Consider the following 6796-nt stretch of genomic DNA (forward strand, 5'->3'; position numbering starts at 1 on the left):
AATCAAAACACATTGAGATACCACCTTACACCAGTCAGACTGGCCATAATTAACAAGATAGGAAACAACAAGTGTTGGAGAGGCTGTGGAGAAAGGGGAACCCTCTTACACTGTTGGTGGGAATGCAAGTTGGTGCAGCCACTTTGAAAACAGTGTGGAGATTCCTTAAGAAATTAAAAATAGAGCTTTCCTATGACCCTGAAATTGCACTCCTGGGTATTTACCCCAAAGATACAGATGTAGTGAAAAGAAGGGCCATCTGTACCCCAATGTTCATAGCAGCAATGGCCACAGTCGCCAAACTGTGGAAAGAGCCAAGATGCCCTTCAACAGACGAATGGATAAAGAAGATACGGTCCATTTATACAATGAAACATTACACCTCTATCAGAAAGGATATGCCCAACTTTTATATCAATATGGACGGGACTGGAGGAGAATATGTGGAGTGAAGTAAGTCAAGCAGAGAGAGTCAATTATCATATGGTTTCACTTACTTGTGGAGCATAAGGAATAACATAAGGACATTAGGAGAAGGAAAGGGAAAGTGAATTGGGGGAAATCGGAGTGGGAGATGAACTATGACAGGCTGTGGACTCCGGGAAACAAACTGAAGGTTTTGGAGGGGAGGATGCTGCGGGAATATGTGAGTCTGGTGGTGGGTATTAAGGAGGTGACCTATTGCATGGAGCACTGGGTGTGGTGCATAAATAATGAATCTTGGAACACCAACAAAACAAATAAAATAAAAGACTGTGTCGCCCATTGAATTATGCTGGCACCCTTGTTGAAAATCAATTGGCCATAGATATATGAAATTATTTTTGAATTCTCAATTCCATTGCATTTGTTTATATTTTTAGCCTTGTATTTGTACCCCACTGTTCTGATTACTGTTGCTTTGTAGAGTTTTGAAATCAGACAGTGCAAGTTGTCCAACTTTGTTCTTCTTTTAAAAGATTATTTTGGCTGTCCAATCTTTTTGCAATTCCATATGAACTTGAAGATCTTTTTTTCCATTTTTCCAAAAAATATCTTTGCAATTTTGATAGGGATTGCATTGAATATGCATGCAGTTTTGGGTAGTATCAACATTGTAACAATAGCAAGTCTTTTATCCATGATATTTTCCCTCTTATTTAGGTCTTATTTATTTTCTTTCAGCAATGTCTTGTAGCTTTTAATGTACAATTCTCTCATCTCCTTGTTAAATTTATTCTTTTGGATATTCTGGTAAATTAGATTATACTCTTAATTTCCTTTTAGATTGTTCATTGCTAGTCTATTGAAACACATCTGAATTTTGTGTGGTGATCTTGTATACCCTACATCTTTGCTAAATTTGTTTATAGTTTTAGCAGGTTCTTTTGTGGATTCTTTGGAATTTTCTATATGTAAGATCATGGCATCTGTAAAAAGAAACTTCTTCTTTTTCAATATGGATAGCTTTTTTTTTTTTCTTGAATATTGCTCTGGCTAGAATGTCCAGTACAATGTTGAATAGCAGTTTTGAAAGCAGGTGTGTAAGTCAGGTTTATCTGGAGAAATAGACCCTTCCATATATATATGGAATTGGCAATACGCTGTCTGTAAATTGGAGACCCAAGAATGCTAGTGGTGTAATTCCAGTCTTAGCCCAAAGGTCTGAGAACCTGATGGTATAAATCCCAGTCCAAGAGAAGGAGGACACCTGTGTTCTAGCTCCCCACGCAGGTGGGAGGAAATTAATCCCTCTGTACTCTACATTTTGTTCTATTTAGCCCCTCTGTGGTTTGGATGATGTCCACCAACATTGGGGAGGGCAATCTACTTTACTAAGCTTACTGATTCAAATGCTAATTTTTTCTAAAACACCCAGAAGTGATGTTTAATCTGAGCACCCTGTGGCCTAGTTAAATTGACAGAAATAATTAATGGTCACAACAGTTGTCTTGTTCCTGATTTTAGGGAGGAAGCTAGTGGTCTCTCACTTTGAGTATGAGCTAGCTTTGTTTTTTCATAAATTTTCTTTATTATGCTGTGGAAGTTCCCTTCTGTTTCTAGTTCTTTTACTATTTTTATCATGAAAGGTTATCAGATTTTGTCAAATGCATTTTCTGCACCAATTGAGATGTTCATATGGGATTTTTATCCTTTATTCTTTCTATTAATGTAGTGAATTATACTGATTGATTTTCTTATGTTGCGCCAGTTCAACATAAATCCATCCCACTTGGCTATGATGTATAATCCTTTTATTATGTTGTTGGATTTGGTTTGCTAGTATTTTGCAAATATATTTTGCATTTATATTCAGAAAGGACATTGTTCTGTAATTTTCTTTTCTTGCAATGTCTTTGTGCACTTTTGATGTCGGAGGAATGTTGGCAACATAGAATGAGCTTAGAGATAACCCTTCCTGTTCAGTATTTTGGAAAAGCTTAAGAAAGATTTAAATATTGATAGAATTCACTAGTGAAAGCATTTAGTCCAGGATTTTTCTTTGTTGTGAGGTTTTTGGTTGCTGACTTAATCTCTTTACCTGTGATTTATGTTTGTTGATACAAAATTACATTCCCAAATAAATTATTTAATAGATCTGTGAAACCAGGAAAGGAAAATTAACACTTTGTGATTGCATCAAGTTTTTTCACTTTCTTGTTAAATGTGAGATGGGGAGTCTGTTGAGCAAGGTCTGTCTTTATCTATCTAGCTTTTGGGTTAGAAAAAATAACTATGTAAGGTATGTCCCCTTTGACAAGGATAAAGCCTCAATGTTCCTATGAAAGGAAGCTCACCTTTATATACCAGAACCTCTAGGAAGTTTTTTGATGTCCAATGAGCAAGGGAGGCAACTGGCCTGAAGGAGGGCTGGCAGAAGCAGTTTAGGAGAATAGGCATTCAAGAACAGGAGCCAAGAAGAGATCTCATTGATAAGTGGTAAAAATTGGGGTACATTTTGTGATAAAGCTTGTTACCACGCTCTGATTCTATTAACTGACCTTCAGTCCTTCTTCAGATAATCCCAATCTCCAGGGCTTGCATCCTGCCTTTGGAGAAAAGTAAGCTTGGTGGCACATCCTCAGCAACTGCATCCTTGTGAGGTAAGATATGTCCATCTTACCAACCACACTCTGTCCATTTCAAGCGTGAGACATGGTAGGCAGAAGTGATCAACAGGTAGTTGGGGATGAGCAAGGCTTGGATTCAGCAAGCTGAGAAAAGCCCCCCTCCTTTTAGCTGATTGATCACAGAAGAATCTGAAATAGAATCTTGCGATGTGAGTCAGTGATGTAAGCATGCTTCCATAACAAGAAATCAAAGGCAACCACGGTAAGGTAACGACAAATGCAATACAGAAATAGCTCCAAAAGCCAGAGGCAAGCTGAAGGGGTTGGAATTACCTGGAGAAATTATCTGTAACACCACTTCAGGGACCACCACAATGTGTCCTGTCAAAACTAGACATAGGGCTCTTGGTGATCTGGTGTTGGCTGTATTATCCGACCAAAACAAAGAACAAACTCAGGAAACCTGAAAAAACTATTGTTCTTCCATCAAGCTCCTAGACATCCTTATATTAGTTAGAATAGGCTGGGTTATGCTGTGGTAATAAACAACTCTGAAACAGCATTGGCTTAACACAATAAAGCGGTGTTCTTCCCCATCCAGAATACACTGCAGGTGCAGGAAGCTCTCCACACAAGGATTGGCTGTCTTGGCACTTTGATCATGGAATTTCATTGGGATTGATGCTGCAGGGGGGAAGGACTGGAGGATTCAACACTGGCAATGAAAACTTTCAGCCTAGGACTGATACTCATCACTTCCTCTCACAACCCATGGATCAGAACTACTCAACTGCTCATATGGCTTCAGCCTACAACAAAGGGGGCAGGAACAGCTATGGCCAGAACCAGGTTTTTTCTTTTTTCTTTTTCTTTTTAGGCAATATTATGGAAGTATGCTCACTGAAAAGTAGGCACTGGAATATTTACAGCAGTGTTTTCCCTAACTGGTCCCAGACAGATGCCCCTGGGTGGTATAACGGGTAAATAAACTGTGGTTTATTCATGCCAACAGATACTGTACTGTGGTGAGATGCATGCATGTCTCATCTGATGTTGCACATGAGAAGGCAGACATACAGAAGTATCTACCAGGTGATTCCATGCCCATAAAGCCCCAAAGCAGGCAAAACGAACCTGTGATGGGAGAAATCAGGACAAGATTTTCCCTTGGTGGGGGGAGGGTGGGGACAAAGAGGTCTCTGGGGGCTCATAATGTTTGATCTGTTGATCTAGTTACTTGGGAATGTTCATGTAAGAACCATCCAGCCATACACCTAAGGGATGTTCATTTTCTGTACGCACATTGCATACCAAAAAGTGAAAAAAAAAAAAAAAGAAAGAAAAAGGTCTGGGCCTGGGGAGGCCATCAGGGTGGGAGATGATACCTCACAAAGATAAAGCCTCCTGGCTTCCTTCATGCCCTCTAATTATGCAAGTACTGGTGGGGGGTCCAAAGTGGGTGGAATCTTTCCAAGAACCACAAAGGCATTTCTCCCCCACTGTTGTCTTCAGACTCTGGGGCTCCCAGGCAGGAAGGACCACATCCTGGGAGACAGCTCTTTTGAGTTCTGGACAAAATGCTTTTGGCTGTAGTTTTGGAAACCTCTCTGAAACCACAGACTGCATTGTGTGCAGGCCGACAGGAGAGAAAGGAGAAAGCAAAGCTCAAAGTGAGGATGATGTGGGCCCAGAAGTAGAGCTGGGACGAAGAAGACAAGGCTGTGAGGGGAACAGGGAAGGAGGGGGAGGCACTCTGGTCCCTCAGGCCACCCTTGACTGGCAGGAGAGTGGGGGCCTATCCTGGCCCTCCATAACAATCTGGGCTCTGGCTGGCAGGCCAGGGTAGCAGCTGGGAGCACTGGCTGAGCCCCTCCTGGGAGCCAGCCCCACGTTTCCGGGATTGTCCCATTTGCAGCAGGACAAAGCTTGCTGTCCTCTCCTTCTCTGGGAGGGTGGCCATGGCCAGGATTTTTGCCAGGACAGCAGGATGTTCTTACCATACAAATGAGATGGGGCAGCACAGCCAAGCCCTACTCTAAGTCTTTATAACCTCAGCCCCAAGTGTGATTCCAGCCAGGAAAACCAAAGTGCTCTCTGAGGCCCCAAAGGTGTGGGAGGAAAACTGGGGTCCAGGTGATGGTAGGTGCCCATGGCATCAAAGATTCCCGGTCCTTGCTGGGGCATGGTTCCGTGCACCCAAGTTTTTTGTAGTTAATTCATTTTTGGATCAGGTAATATGTTTACATGGTTCAAAAATCAAAATGGCAAAAATGTTTACTTCTAAGAACTTACTTATATCCCATTCTACCCTGCTCTTCTGTGCTCCCTGTGGGCACTTGTTGAGTTCAGTGCATTTAGGACAAAATCATGCCTATGTGTAGTGCAAGCAAATAGAATATATAGTATTTCCATACCTTTCTCATTGTTCTTTATCTCACTAGAGCATGTAATAGCATGCTCTAGAGATCTCTCCCTATGAATGCACAGAGAGCTTCTTTTTTATTTTTGAGAGTGGTGCTGTGCTCTAGCATCCTAGCCAGAACCCAGTTGATAGGAACTTGGCATGCAAATGTGTGCCATTTTCACCCATGCAGGCATGTCTATAGGAATCTTGCTGGTTTCTGTAATCCAGACCTAAGCCCCTACTGACCCCCGAGGCCCATGTGGCTGTGTAGCAGTCCCAGCTACCTGGAAAGTTGCCAGGACTGAGTCATGTGATCCTGATTTCTAAGTGTCCCTACTGTCTCTGCCTCTACCTGCATAAGACTCCAGTTTAGGGAAGATTCGACATGTCTTGATCCACCTCCATGGACATTCCCTTTTATGGGACCCAGTGTGAGTACCTGGTTTCCAAGGATCAAGCTATAGGAGGCTCAGAGTGTCTCCTTCAGTCCTACTAACCCCCAGAGGCTGTGAGAGTTTTCTGAAAGTCTTGGCCAGTGAGCCCGAGGATGTAATAAGCCCTTGGCCAGGTGCACTGTCCCTGAGACCCCACAGACTGAGGTCTGATGTGGGAGCTTAGTTCTGATACAGACATCCAGGCCAGGGTGGAGAGAAATGACCTAAGGGGGCTCAATGGGTGTACCTAACCACAACACCACAGGCCTGCAGCCTTTTTGAACACAGAGGAGGAGTGAGGCAGTGCACTAGTGAGCCTGGCCAAGGACATGGAGGGGAAGCAAAGTGACTTTTGGCTGCCATGCTAGATCTGAGAATGGAAGTGGGCTTTCTGTGTTGACCTAAGAGTAGTCTCCCAAGGGCAGTTAGGATGGGCACTTGGCCTTTCCTAGTGGCTTCTGGAAGGTCCACAGCTCAAGGCAGAACATCAGAGAAGCCTAGATGTAAATTTGGGTCTCACTGGAACCTAGATTGCCAGTTAGGAGCCAGGCACTGTCAAGAAAGCAGGTAGCTCACACAGTCTGGGAAAAACAGAAGCATTTTGGAGAGCAAAAGTATTGGTAGAGGTTAGGGGGAGAGTGCAGGAGGAGTCTTGCCTTAATGCATGGAATGCGGGTTCAGGTTGCCTTTTTTTTTTTTTTTTAAATTAGTGAGAGATCCTTGATAAATAGAAGACTTGGGCATGTCTAGCCTAGAGGCATTTAAGGTCATATCTCACGTACTTTAGAGCAGTGATTCTAAAACCAGGCCTATATATCACTGGTGCTACACAAGCTGGTGTTAGGGGAGATTACATTATATATTGTATTATATTTGTTACTTTATATTTGGTTTTTTTTTTTTTTCAG

The sequence above is a fragment of the Mustela putorius genome, unplaced genomic scaffold (genome assembly GCF_011764305.1).
Source record: "Mustela putorius furo isolate JIRA1106 unplaced genomic scaffold, ASM1176430v1.1 tig00003850_pilon_pilon_pilon, whole genome shotgun sequence".
NCBI lineage: Eukaryota > Metazoa > Chordata > Mammalia > Carnivora > Mustelidae > Mustela > Mustela putorius.